The sequence below is a fragment of the Equus przewalskii genome, chromosome X (genome assembly GCF_037783145.1).
Source record: "Equus przewalskii isolate Varuska chromosome X, EquPr2, whole genome shotgun sequence".
Classification (NCBI taxonomy): domain Eukaryota; kingdom Metazoa; phylum Chordata; class Mammalia; order Perissodactyla; family Equidae; genus Equus; species Equus przewalskii.
The window spans coordinates 23,999,967-24,015,114 of NC_091863.1; positions in this window are offsets into that span (position 1 = coordinate 23,999,967).

A 15,148-nucleotide genomic window follows, 5' to 3' on the forward strand; every position below is an offset into this window, starting at 1 on the left:
TTTCCAAGAAAACAGAGATAAAAGAGCAAATTAAGATGGAATGCCATATGAAAACCACAGACTTTCCTAAGAACACCGTGAACATTTCCATGGAGTTGATTTTTCTGTGCTATCTGAACTATACCAAAACAGTGATCTGATTACTAGGTCAGTAATTTTCCAGGATGACCTGATGAAACCAAAACTTCTTTTTAGCTAAGTTTTATCTATATTTTCAAACTCATTAAAAAACATGGTAACATGCAACAAAAGTAATTGTTTCTTTTTTTTTTTTTTTCGCTGAGGAAGATTCACCCTGAGTTAACATCTATTGCCAATTTTTCTCTCTTTTTTTGTATGTGAGCCACCACACAGCATGGCCACGCCTGGGAACTGAACCTGGGCTGCCAAAACAGAGCATGCCTAACTTCATCACTAGGCTACCAAGGCTGGCCAAACTCATTTAAAACAAACAAAATATGCCACTCTCATTGACTATGGCTTCAAAATTCTCCCTTTAACCCTTAGTATTCTTTTTTTTTCTTTTCTTCTTTCTTTTTTCAGTTTTTGTTTTGCTGCACTTATTACTTCCTGACATGATAGATACTTGTTTGTTTACTGTCATCCCCTCCCCATGAGGTCAAGGTCATCATTTATTTCAATCTTAGCTGCATCCCCATCACCTAGAGGACCAGAATGAATAATTCCACCACTCATAGAGAATCATTACTATCATCATAGCTAACACTTACATGGCACTTATTATTTGCCAGGTACTGTTCTAAGCACTTTACATGGATTAGCTTGTCTAATCACATTACAATCCTGGGAAGAGAGTACTATCACTATTCACACTTTAAAAAATAAGAATCATGAGGCATAGACAGGCTAAGTGACTTGTTTAGGCCCACAGAGCTAGCAAGTGACAGAGATTTGAGGATTTGAGTCCACGGAGTCTGGCTCCAGAATCCATGCTTTGAACTACTACACTATAGCTGCCTCTCATGCTGATATGTTGCATAAAAACACACACACACGTAGTTTGCATATTGCAGTTTCTCTATTGTAAGGCATGTTATACCTTGAACCTAGGTCTCCTGGCTTTGCCATTCTGGAATGGCATTGGAATATTCAGGGCCCAGATCCTTAAAGGTCTATCTCTATGAGGTGCTGAGGTGCCTCATGGGAAACAGCAGACCACAAGGAAAGAGTTGGGAAAACAAGCTTGCTCCACTATAGGTATTCCTACCATTAGACAGAGAGGTGGTATTGGCATTGATCAGAACACTACGTATATTGCTTCCTGCGGATGGACACCCAATCATAGCAAAGAGAGGCTTCCATTGATAACATCTGAAGGGGCAATTTTCTCGTAAAAATCTCAGAGAGACATCAGGAGCACAGGGAGCACTACTCGCTAATAAAGCATGACACAAAGGAGGTAGAGGTGGGAAGGGATCTGCTGCACCAGCAGTGGGGTTACACCTCAACACTGCTTAGTATCCGCAGTCACCAGTGTTCCTCCAGGGCTAGGGGAGTATTATATGTGTGGCAGCCAGGCAACACAGAGTGTGGGCAATAAAGCATGGCCATCAGTATTGGCAGCAGGAAAGCGGTGGCAACAGTCACAGAGCAGCGGCAGCTGAGGGAGTGAAAGGCATTCTGGGAGGTCTCAGCAGTAGGCATCACTGAAAGGAAAAGATATTCCTATGTTGCCATGGAGAAGGCCACTTTGATGCCTATGAGTACTCCTGAGACACACTCCAGAAGGCTCCAAATGATTGAGTCAGGAGGACTTTACAGAGAGCTAAAGTTCAAGTGGTTTTTCATGGTGGCAGGTTATAGTTACCCCGTTTTTCTCCTAATGACTGTTTAGCCTCAAAATAATGGCTTACAACCATTATAGGGCTAAGGCCAATATTATCCCCAAGAGTGTGTGGGGGTGTGTGTGTGTGTTTGACATGGCGGGATGTAGAGAAGGAGGGAGAGGCTGTATATCTGTATATTTAGGTCTAAATCATCTTTGGTCTTACAAATTGAGTAAATTAATGCCAATGTAATGGGTCCTTAGTAAAAACACAATAGTCTTGGCTGCTCTCCGAATTACCAATGCCCTGAAACTATCTGAAAGTCATTTGGATATGCTTGCTGATAATACTCTTGATGAGGAATAAAATTTATTTTTGGCTTGAGAGTTAATTAATGTAATCTTTAAAATATATAAATCCCGTGGTGAGCCCAAATAATTATAATTGAAATGTGGACCTTGCCAAAACTGAGAAAATTAAAATGCAAACAAAATCTGCTAATATATCTAAATTAAAAAAAAATAAAAACAAAAAGGAAAGAAAACCAATTAACTTCTGGAAACAGGGTTTGGTATTTAGAATGAGGAGATTAAATTATGCAGATATCAAATTAACACTTGGAGTGACGATGATGTTGCCCAGCTTCCTTTCAAAGCGTCTCCTTGCTCAGGCTGAAGTTGCTAGAGAGCAGTGAAGCGAGCTGCTTAAAAGGCCACAGTTGTTTTCCCTAAATGGTCCACACAGGGATCATAAAAATCCCTGATGAAATCTTTAACAGCCTAGAGGTAATTGGAAGGAAGGCATGGGGCTAGCAATTAAATCACAAATCTTTTCTGGGGAGATTATATGTAGATATACATATAGAGAGACATATATAAATAGATGGGGTAGAAATTGATATGGACAGGTATATACATATCTATTCATTTATAAAACACCTAGTCAGTCATTTTGGTCATTTCAGTAAACAGCTGAGCAACTCTATTTAAAAAAAGAAAAGACATCAGAGGCACGGGGCTTAGAGTACAATTGTAAACCTTTTAGACTACACATTGTCATATGACACCCATGCATCTGGTGCATTCAAGCCATTTAATAGGAAAAACAAAACAGGCCAAATTAGTTTTTTCATTTTTGTTTTGTTTTGTTTTATGCCTAAACTGACCAACTCATTCCAGATCCTCTGACAGTTCCATGTTATTGCTATACTTAAGAAATCAGATAAATGCATCTTTGGTTCTTCAAGACATTGCTATGTGTTTCTCACTTTCCAAAGCGTTATTTTTAGCATTGTATAGGTGCTGTCACAGCCTCTTCCCCTGCACTATTATAAGGAGTTCACTCCGGGAGCAATTTCTGTAGACACACTACCATAAAGGGGTTGTGGTATATCAGTATGGATGGATCCGTTCTTACCTCATTAGCCAGCCAGACAGGAGTAATTTTGAATATCAGATCTGGACCCTGGGGGAACTCTTGCCCTTTTCTAAGACAAGCTGTAGAGTGTGTACCCTGCTGCACAACCTTGAGATGACCATTAAAGTTCAGAACTCCATCACAGGTGCGATCATCAAATGGCCATATTAATAAGGCAGCTGAGAGAGCAATCAGAAATGAGAATGCTTCCAAAGACTTATAGCTGGCATTGACAGGGACACAAGACATTCACCTTATTCGATTATTCTGGCTTCTTAGCCCAGAGGAAAGAAAATGAGTCAGAAAAACAAAAGGTTTGTGGAATTAGTTTGGTATCATTACATCTATTCCCCTAAAAGAACAAAAGAGCACAGAATGGGGGAAGAAATTGAGGTAGAAAATTTTTTGCCAAATACTATATTTTGAAGAGCAAACTGGTAAGATGAACAGTTAATGAATGCATTAACTCATTTAGCAAATATTAACTACTTTAGGCTTGGAGTTACTAGGGTGAGCAAAATCAGACAAGGTGCCTGCTCCAGGGGCCTAGCGTGGGGTACAGCTCTCCACTGAATAATGAATGTGATGGATAAAAGCACAGCTCACTGGATATGCATCACGAAGGAAGCAGATGTAGAATGGGGGTCGGCGAAGTAATTTAGTGTTCGGAATATGGCTATTCTGAATCCTACTCCGAATTGGAATGAAGGCAACCTAAATTAGTCTTTCAGTTAATTGTATCTGCCAAAAACTTTTGTAACAATCCCGTTCCTGGTATTATAACTGCAAAGCTCTTTTCCCACTAACTACTGCAAAATTCTCATTCTTTGTGAAAATTTGGATCTGTGAATAGGAAACCAAGCACACATAGTACATCTCTTTAAGGTATGCTATAACATAATTTTAGAGATGGAGACTTTGTAAATTAATTATGCATACTTTGGCATTATTAATACACACAAGTAATTATAAAATTCTTAGCTTTCAAAATTAGCGTTAAAGATTTTTTCCTTAAAGTTTCCCTAATTTTCTGCCAATCTGAAGACTTTATTTTCTGGGCTAGAAATAAGGACATGGATGTATGTGCAGCTGGTGATTATTATTTCATAATTTTGCAGCCTGTACAAAACTAATCTGTTCTGCCAATGGAGCTAGTCTGGCAGGTAAAAATCTGAGTCCGTGGATTCAGGTGTGCTAGAAAGGTAAAAAACTTTTTTTATTTATTTTGTTTATTCCTACTGTGTACTGGAAATTTATCTTAATCCATTCACTTTCTTTCCCTCATCCTTGTTTCTCTTTCAGGGTTCACTCTAATTACAGAGAGATTATATATTGCCAAGGCGCAGGAAAGGGAAGTTGGCCTGAGTAATCTATGCACTTGACATCTTCCAAGTTGTCCTTGTTCCCATCTGTTCATTGATCCCCATGAGTCATAGCTAAATCCCACTCCCAACCACAGGCCACTTTCAGTTTTGGCTCTTTCTTTGCCACTTGTGGATGCTTGGAAACTATCTTTTCCACCTTCTAGTGCAGTTACTGTGAGGCTCTGTCTGTCCCATTTGTCTAGACACCCAATGCAGACATTTCTAAATCTCTTCAGGCCTGCTGCCTCTCTAGAGTATCCTGGAAAAGGGAGTGCAAGTTCCCCATGTTTTTGGATCTCCAATCTATTAGGGTTTCCCTTCACTTTCCATCTTCAATATGAGGCTGAGCTTGGTAGAAATATAGGGCTCAAGTCTAACTTTTCTGAGGGTTCCAGCCTGACTATTTAGTCAATGCTTTCCATGGAGATTTCTCACAATCCCATAAATCTGGGGTATCTCTTCTAGTCTTGGGGTGGATAGCCTTCCTCTGAACCATTGTATAATCTTTTGCCATGAATTCCTTTTTCAAAAGTTCTTCTCGGCTCCTGTTGTAGCACCAATTTTTTGAGACATAGATGCTCCATTTTCTAGCTTCCTGAACGGGACAAGGATCACCAAGTATCACAGATAATTGAATATGCCAGTGAGTAATAGCATTAAGCCTTATGTTAACATATTTTTAGTGCTTTTGAGTATTGTTAATGGGTAAATTCAAACCTCAAGCAAAGCAACAAACCACAGTTTTGTCCTGGTCTTGAAAGAATCTTAATGTTCTGGAAAGAGAGATCCCACTTAGATAACAGATACTTTGTATTTTCACAGAAGGCTGTGAGACTGTATGCTTACCCATGTCCATATTTCCTCTAGGTTTCATCTTCTTTTGATGGAGGAGAACAGTATTATGGATTAAAAGCTTTATTGGAGTTTAGATTTTTAGAATATTCCAAATTTGAGCAGCAACAAGTTTACTTAGAAATTGTTTTTGTTCTCCGTATTTTCTTTCCCAAGTAAAATATTCTCTGACTTTTTTCTTTCTCAGATAGAATAGACAGATGATTCGTGTGTGTGTGTGTGTGTGTCACTGATTTAATTATCACCCGCTAGTGTTTTTGACTTCTTGTTCTGTTTGTGACCTTCACACCCTGTCAGACTCTTAGGAATTAAACTTACATGAATGCAATTATTTCCGTTCTGCAAAAGTAGGCGTCAATTGATGTTTTCTTTCAGATATTGCCCCTTGGAAACCCAAACAGGATATCTTTCTTTCTTTTTATGGTGAATGAGTTGTATGAACACATTTCTAGGTGTGCAATCTTTATTTACAATGGCACCACACTTCTCCATTCATTTTTATTGTACGATATGGAGGAAGTAGCACTAAACTCATTTCTAGAATTTCTAAGTGTATGTCCCCAGTTCCATCACCTACCCATTAGTTATGTTATTATGTTCATATTTATGACGTTCACAATCTCATTTATCTCATTCTTAAAATGGGAATAATAATATCTTCCACCCCATCTCACAAGGCTTTTGAACATTTGTTGTTCTTGCTAAATCTTTTACCTTATAATAGCTCCTCAATCCTTCCATTTATAAAGTAGAAATATTGTTCCCTCATTGTTGATTCAGAGGTTTCCTTAGGTCTCCCTAAAACTCTTGTCAACCTAGACATTCCCATAGAAAAGGTTTTCTTTGGTGAGTGTGGAAGGAAGTCAGCACCATGGCATTGTGGTGAAGGAAGATGGTCAAGGAAATGGCTGAATTCCTGAGCAGACAAAATTGCCAAATCCGTGGAGGCTTCCTTCCATAGATTTACTTGAATCTAAAGGAGACTTTTTGTTGATCAGTCTAATCATCAACCTCATCAGCCAGTTTGGTGAGTCAAATTTATGACAATAGTGGCATTGCATACTAGTGATCAGATCTCAGGGTGATCAGAGCAATGAGACAATGAGAGGTAAAGCAAGAGTATTTGCTAGATTTTTGTGTCATTTTCTATTTTCATAGCATTTTAGAAAGACATGTGTCCAAGAAGTAAAATATTAGAATACAGATTTTGTCAATTTAAGGACAATATATATGGTTCTTGTGAAATTTAAAGACTGAGGTGCATTCTAGTTGAATCGTTAACAGCCTGTTCTACTGTGGTAATGGTATTAGTTGTTGGGACAGCTGAAATGAGAGAATAAGCTGGGTTGTTGAAGGCCAGCTATCTCCAGGTGTATTTAGAAGTGTGTTGCTATCCACTTGCTAGGTGAGTGATTGTTATCCCTGTTTGTATCTGCTACATATTTTGTGTGGCGAGCCTGAAATTCATCATAAAATAAGAGAAAGCTTAGAAGTAGAGGAGAGAAAAAAGGAAGTTTACGCTGTTTTAGGAGCACGGTGATTCAATATTAGCCATTTTGTTTGATTTAAATTCCTGTAAATTATGCTTCAGTGAGTCAAGGTGGAAATAGTTTATAGCTGAATTTGAAAATAAAGGGATGCTTTGTTGATTACATGTGCATCCGTTGTGTAGTCTATTTTATTGATACCCAGTCTAATATCTCCTGGTGATGAAGGCAATATCTAATTTAAAAGAAAAATAAACATCAACAGCAGCACATAGTGTAAATTCACTCTAAATTGCTACTCATAAGCAATTAAACATGGCCTCCCCTTGGATTCTTTACAGCCAATTCACTTAAAATAGTTTCTTTGGCACATCCTGCACAGTTTGATACCATTCAATCTCCTTACTGAGATGTTGAGATGATTTCACTCTGTCTTGAAGGAAAACCAAATGTAAGGTAGAAGGTTGAAATACAAGCTGTTGGTAAAGAGGCTTTAAACTCTTGCCAACATCATATTTCTATTTTATCTAGAAGAGTAGTTCTCAACCAGGGATGATTTTGCAGCCCCGCCCAGGGGACATCTGGCGATGTCCAAGACTCTCTTGATTGTCACAACTGGGAGGTGCTGCTGCTGTCTAGTGGGTAGAGGCCTGGATGCTGCTCAACATCCTGCAACGCACAGAGCAGCCCCCACCTCCTACCTCCACAACCCCTCACCCACAGCAAGAACTATCTGGGCCAAAATGTCAATGGTGGCAGCTAGAGAGACCCTGACCTTGGCCAAAGACATCTGGTAAAATCCTAGGATTTTTGAGCAATACCGTTTCCTAGCATCATTAGTCCTTGGACATTAATATATATTTAAAAAATGAAATCAACTATGATTGTGGGTACTGCTACTTTGAGTTCAAATACATAGACTTATTTGGATTCAGGGAGTTATAACTTCATGCATACCCTCAGCAAATACTCTCTGCTTATAGAAGATAGATTCATTGAAGAGAAACCTCTATTCTCAGATGAAAAGAAAGTGGTATACTTTCTACCAAAGATCCATTAGAATTAAGAGATTATCATAGCCTTAAGTTAAACCATAAGACGTTACTCTTTCTGTAGGTCAAAACTGACGCATATCATCAATATGATGTTTCAAGCCTGTATTATGTCACCTGTTGTCAAATGATCATGACCTGAAAGAAACACCCGTTTGGGAGAGATATGTCAGGATGCCTCCTCAGTGTGCCTCACTTGTATTTAACCTATTGTAATAACTATGGCTGGAATATGAATATGTTTGTGGTATCTTAATAATTAGTGACACTCTGTTCAAAATACTTTCTTTCAAGAACTTTTGCCAAAATCCTTTATGTTGACATAGATTTGTTTGAGAACTGTAGAGATAACAGAGTTGATATTACTTGGAAATTTTGAGAATATCTGTATCAGTATGGCTTTGAAATAAAAGAAAGATACTGTAAAAACTAAGTAAATAAGAGATTTAATATATAAATTAGGGATTAATATGGGAATAGGGGAGTGAAAGTCTGGAAGGATGCAGCTGAAGGATCAGAGGAACCGTCACTATGATATCAGTCTGAAGTCTTGGACTGGGTGAAGAAACTGCCAATCCTGGGGAAGTCCAAGAAACTTTCACTACCACAAAGTGGGAGTTTGCAGAATGTTCTGGAACTAGATGCTTGCCCCTCTGATTGTCATGATGTATTGAGTAATAATAGTGTCTGTTTCATTTCTACCTTCCAGCTTTCACAACAATTCTTTTCATTAGTAAACTCTAACCTGGCTCTACAGAGTGAAGGTGGTACTGAAAAACGTAGTTCCCAGCCTTAAGAAGGACTGGAGGTGGTGATGCCAACTTGACCACCACCAATCCAGCACAATGAAAATCTCCTCCTTGACGGACCACTTGCACTCATTATTAAGGGTAGGTGAGGATGGGCAGCTCAAAATTTCACGAGATTTCACAGTGTTATAACTGCATTTTGATAAGGACAAGTGAGGCTAACTTCAGTAGAATTCAGCGTTATAACTGCCTGATCATAAAGGAATGTGAGGATGCCAGGCTTAAAATCTCATGAGATTTCAGTGTTATAATTGCCTTATCATAAGAAGTCATCGACAAGGAAAATGAACAGGGGAAGATCATTGTTGTCCTTCTTACATTCGGACAATAAGAGGTGCCTTTTGGGAGAAGAGGGAGAAAGAGAAGCTTGAATAACTTATTAACCAAGAAGTGCCCTCTCAGGAAATTCATATCTACCGTCTCTACTACTATTCCAGTCTTAAAGCCAAATGGTGAGAAGAGATGTGGACATTTTATTTGCGTCCTCCATGACTGAACTTGTTTTCTATCACACAGTATTATTTTATTCTAAAGTAGAAAATAGAATTTTAGAAAATGCTGGGTACGCAATTATTTCAGGATTAGAAATAGTTAATTCATGCAGTTTCCTTCTTCTCTCTCTCCACAAGAAGCATCTAACTTGCAAGAGGCATACGTGGTGTCCTTCCTTCAGAGCAAGATATCTGGTGTCTAGTCCTTCTCAATCTATTTTGATATCCTTCTAAGATATTCCTATTTTTGCATTGGTTTATTAGTCAGGATAGAATAGCCAGGTTTTATCAAACTTTCAGTAATGAAGAAGCAGTTTTTATGATTTTCAATCTATCACAGACCAATGCTTTTGTAGAATACAATAAAGATAAATTACCAGAAGAGTGAAATTTAAAAAAATAAAGCCAAGAAAAACAAAATACAAACCAGGATTTGTTTGTCACTAAATTCAACAGGTGTAAAATTTCTCTTTCAAATTGCCATAAAAGTTTCAAAAACTTTCAATTTCTGTACTTAATTTCATCATAGATTGGTATCAAACAGTTTACAGACCAGAACTTACCAGTGTGGACTACATTTTAAATAACACCAGACTGAGCTATGCTTAATTAATAAATAAAACATGAAATCTCAGCTTACAAGAATAAAAATTTGTATTTTCTTCATGTAAAATCTAATGTGGTTATTCCTGGTCTGAACTCTCCTGGGCAGCTGTCTTTCAAATAGTGATGAAAGAATCCATTTTGTTTCCCTCTTGTGCTGGAATATGCAGTCTCTAATGTCACACCAGAAGGAGAAGGCAGGTAGGCACACCTAATACTTAGTCACCTGGTTCGGAAGTGATTCACTTTACTTCTGCTCATATTGTTTTGCCAGAATCAATCACATGGCCAAACTAACTGTAAGAGAGTCTGGGAAATGTAAAGGAGCACATGAGTACTGGTGAACTCTAGCAGTCTCTTCCACACATGACTTCATATATTCTGTGAGCTCCTTGTTCCCATTTCCACACTCCTCTCAGAGTATGCACAATTTTGAAGTGTTCTTTTGGTTATTTAAAATGCAATTTATGGGGTCTGTGGGTGACTTATGTTGCCTGTCTCAAGTCCTGACTGCCTAGATATGGCTTATTGCCACTTCTTCCTTATGGTTGCCACACTATTTTGGCCTTGGCAATTATCTGTGAAAGTGCAGACGAGAATTATGCATTAGTCTCCTTAGTATTCAGGTTTCCATATAGTCTAGAGAGTTTATCATCCCACCTGGGATTCTGTCGAGGGGATTGCGTTGGAGCAGACTTAAATCCCTTTCAGGGAAACTCTCAGAGTCAAACTCTTGCTTCCTTTACAACTTTCCTCTTTCTCATCAGTCTCTGGACTCTTTATAAAATCCGAGGCAGGAAAAGTGGTTCTTTAAACATCATCATGCATTCTTCTTAAATTTATTCTTTACAGGATATATTTTGACTTCGGTACTCAAAAGGACTTTACTTTCAGATTTTTCTACCCTCCAACTGCTTTTTTCTCAACCTACAGCCTCTTCTAGAAGTTCAAATATCCATTTTGATATGCCACTCCTGATCGGGATGTAGAACGATGCGAACAACGTGGCAACAATAATTACAAACTGGATGCAATAAAATAATCATATTTACACACATCTATAAAGCTATTGGATGCTGAGAAGTCTTACTGAACTAAATTCCAGGAGGGGATGAGCTCTTCACTGGTGAACAAAGAGCCACAGACACTTCCATACTTGGAAGCAAGTGCCTATGAAGAGTGCAGGTGGTCAGAGGAGCAGACCTGACAAAGACGGAGAGACTTTGAAGGACAGGAACATATATCTGAACTTTTAGTGATGTTATTGACTGGCAAGATGGATTGAAATTTGGAAGAGCCCAAAATGGAAAAATAAATCACTTGGTCCTATCTTCTAAGAATTTTCATTTCATGCCTTAAGAATTTTGCTGAGTAAGCAGCAGAGAAAGTAGTAGAGTTTTCAGTGGAGATGAGACTGGAAGGCAAAGAGAGTTTATATAGCGTTCTGGTGCTCAGATCTTAGGGGCCTGGTGGAGGTGAATTCAAAGGTCAATAAAAAAATCAACTTAAGTTTCAAGCCAGTATCTTCCTAGCTCAAATTTTAATGATATCAAAGAGATTAATCTCTCAGTTAAGGTAAGAAATGAAAAGCAAAATGAAATCTCCTTATTTTAATTTTAAAGTAGAGGTAAAATCAAATTAATTAAAGTTGCACCCTAGCCTTAGCTCAATTCAATTCTTGGTGTAAGCTGAATTATAAGCACCTTGCCTTAGCTGCCTTTTACATGAAATGAGTTCTACTTTCCACGAAAAAATTAAACAAAACACAAAATATATTATAATTCAGTCTTCTGTATTCTTGTATATATAAACTTTGGCATATAATAACATAATTAAGCAGGAAAATGTGATCCATAATCAAGAAATGTGAAAATAATAGTCAATGGAAGCAGACACACAGATGACATAGATTATGAAATTAGCAGATACCTTAAAATAACTACAATAAATATATTAAATAATTTCTAAGAAAAAATAGAAAATAATGGATGAAGAGATGGATAAATGCAGGAGAGGTATTAAAATTCAAAAAATAACAAAAAGAAAAATCTTTAAACTAGAAAAACAAAATATATGAAATGAAAAAATGATTGGACACAGTAGAAGAAAAGAGCAGTAAATTTGAGACATATTAATAGAAATTATCCAACATGAACTATAGAGAGAAAATAGAACATCAATGAATGAGAGCAATATCAAATGCACTAACATATATGTAGTCAGATTTTCAGAAGGAGAAAAGAGAAAGAATAGGGCAGAAAAAACACATGAAAAATGAATGGCTCTGATTTCTCCAAATTTGAAAAATAAACATCTGTACACAAATTCATAAAGTTCAGTAAATCTCAAGCAAGAAAAATGAAACTAAAACCGCAGTTAGACACATCATACTCAAATTGCTAAAAACAAAAGATAAAGAGAAAAACCTTAAAATTAACCAAAAGAAAAAAGACAGTACATATAGGGGAAAGATGATAATGATAAATTGCTTCTCATCAGAAACAGTAAAAACTAGAAGACAATAGAAGGTTTTTTTTTTAAGTGTTGAAGGAATAGAAGAGGCAACTTAGAATTCTATATTTAGAGAAAATATTCTTTAAAAAAAGGTTAAATAAAGATATTTCTAAATAAATTAAAACGGAAAGAATTATTAATCAGCAGATATGCACTATACAAAATGTCAAAGGAAGATCTTCATTGTAGCAGGAAATTGTACCATATGGAAACTCAGCTCTGCAGGAGGAAATGGAGAGTTCTAAAGGGTAATTTTATGGGTAAATATAAAATATATTTTGTTTCCTTTTCCCACTGCCATGATGATGATGTCACTCCTCTCAATTTTTAAAAATGACCACTGCTTATTTAAAGAAAAATGTTAATTTATTATGGAGTTTACGACAGATGTAGAAGTAAAATATACGACAAAAATAGCAAAACGAATGCAAAAGTCAAATGGGATTAAATCATTGGAAGATTCTTATGTTGTACTTGAAGTGGTACAATATTCACTCAAAGCTAGACTATGATAAGTTATAGATGTATATTATAATACTCAGACAAATCACTTAAAAATAAAACAAAAAGATATAGTTAAAGAGCCAATAGAGGAGATAAAACGGAATACAAAAAGTGCTCAATTAATCAAAAAAATTTCAGAAAAGGAGGAAAAAAAGAACAAAGAACAAATGTGAAAAATAAAAAACAAGTAGAAAGATAGTAGATGTAAGCCCAATCATACCTATTATTAATTTAAATATAGATGGATTAAACCCTCTATTTTAAAGATTCAGGTTATCAGAGTAGTTAGTACAAACAAGATCAGATTACATCCTAATTATTAGGAAGCATATATTTAATATAAAGATATATATTAGTTGAAAAAGTAAAGTAAAAGTATTAGTTGAAAAGTAAAAAGAGGGAAAATGATATACCAAGCAAACACTAAGTCTAAGAAAGCTAGTAAGGCTAAATAAATATAAGACAAAATAGACTTCTAGGCAAAAACTATTAACAGAGATAAAGAAGGTCAACTCATAATGACTCATCAAGAAGACATACAATCCATAAATGTACATATAGCAAATAACATAACTTCAAAATACCTTAAGCAAAAATTGACAGGAAAAAATGAAGAGGAAAATTGCAATGATATTTGTGGATTTCAACACTCCTCTCTCAGAGGAGTCAATAGAAGGAGATAAATAATTATTAAGGATATAGAAGATTTTAACAACATTATTAACCAGCTTGATCTAATTGACATATGTTGAATACTACTCCCACTACGATCACAAAATACACATTCTTTATGTGTACACATGAAACAACTCTCAATAAATTCCAAAAACTTGAAGTCATTATGTTATCTGACCATAAAAGAATTAACTGAGGAATCAATAACAAAAAGATAACCAGAAAATCTTCCATTAACATTTGGGTCAAAGAAGAAACCATGAGGGAATTTAGAGAATATTTAAAATATATTGATAATGAAAACAAAACATGTCAAAATGCATAGACTGTAGCTAAAGCAGTGCTTAGATGGGAATTTATAGCTTTAAATGCCTATATTTGAAAAAGGAGAATGCTTTCAAATCAATGAAGTTTCTGCTTTATTAGTCAGAAAAAGAAAAACAAACCCAAAGTGTTTAGAAGATAGGAAATAAGAAAGATAAGAGTGGAAATCAACAAAATAGAAAACAAACCAGAGAAGAAACAAAGCCAAAATTTGACTCTTTGAAAAGTTCAACAAAATTCTCAAACCAAGATTGAGGAATCAAAATATCACAGTAACACAAAATATCAATATCATGAATGAGGGCGGGAACACCACTACAGAGCCGACAGATATCAAAAGACTAATAAGAGAACATTATGAACTATTTTATGCCAACAAATTCAATAAGCTAAATGAGGTGGACAAATCCCATGAAAAACACAACCATCATTACTACTCTCTTGAGAAGAAGTAGTAGATTTGAGTATGTGGAAATCTCTTGAAGAAATGGAATTTATAACTAAATTAAGCTACAAGTATTTTCAAGAAAAAGTAAGAGTAATCTGTAGTGAAAGAAATCAGAAAGGTAGTCAGTTGCCTCTCCCAGGAGATTGACAAGAAAGGATAAAGAGAGAAACTGCAGGGGGATGGGAATATTCTTGACCAGGTTTAGATGTTGGTTTCATAGTTGTATACATTTGTCAAAACACATCATGTACACTTAAGATCTCTGTGTTACAATGCTTATAAGCTAAATTTCAACAAAACTGAGTTTAAACAAAACAAACAAATGCTAATTTTTTGAAGTCACATAATAGGGGAAAAAAAGGGAAAGTGATTTTGAAACTTAAAATATGAGAAGAACCTTGGATTCTGGTTAAAGTTGGAGAAAGTGTCATGGGGCAAAAGGGATACCTAGGAAATATATGTTTCACATAAATAGTAATGATATCCAGTAGTTGCTGTTAATCAAGCACTTATTGGATTTATTGAATTGAAAGACTTTGTAAAATTAAAAGGATTGATCTGATTGAGATAGGTGTTTTACCCAAATTATTTATTCTCATTTCATCTTCACAACAATCCTTAGTCTGCATTACTCGCCACATCTGATAGATGAGGAAACAAAGAGTCAAAGAAATTAAGAAATATGCTCAAGTTCTTACAGCTAATAATTAAGAGAGCTTGGCTTTGAACTCTGGACTTCCTTATTGCAAAGTCTATGCTGCCCTGTGAAAGTTGGTGTTGCTGTATTAATAGCTAATTGATCATGATAACAATGACAATGAT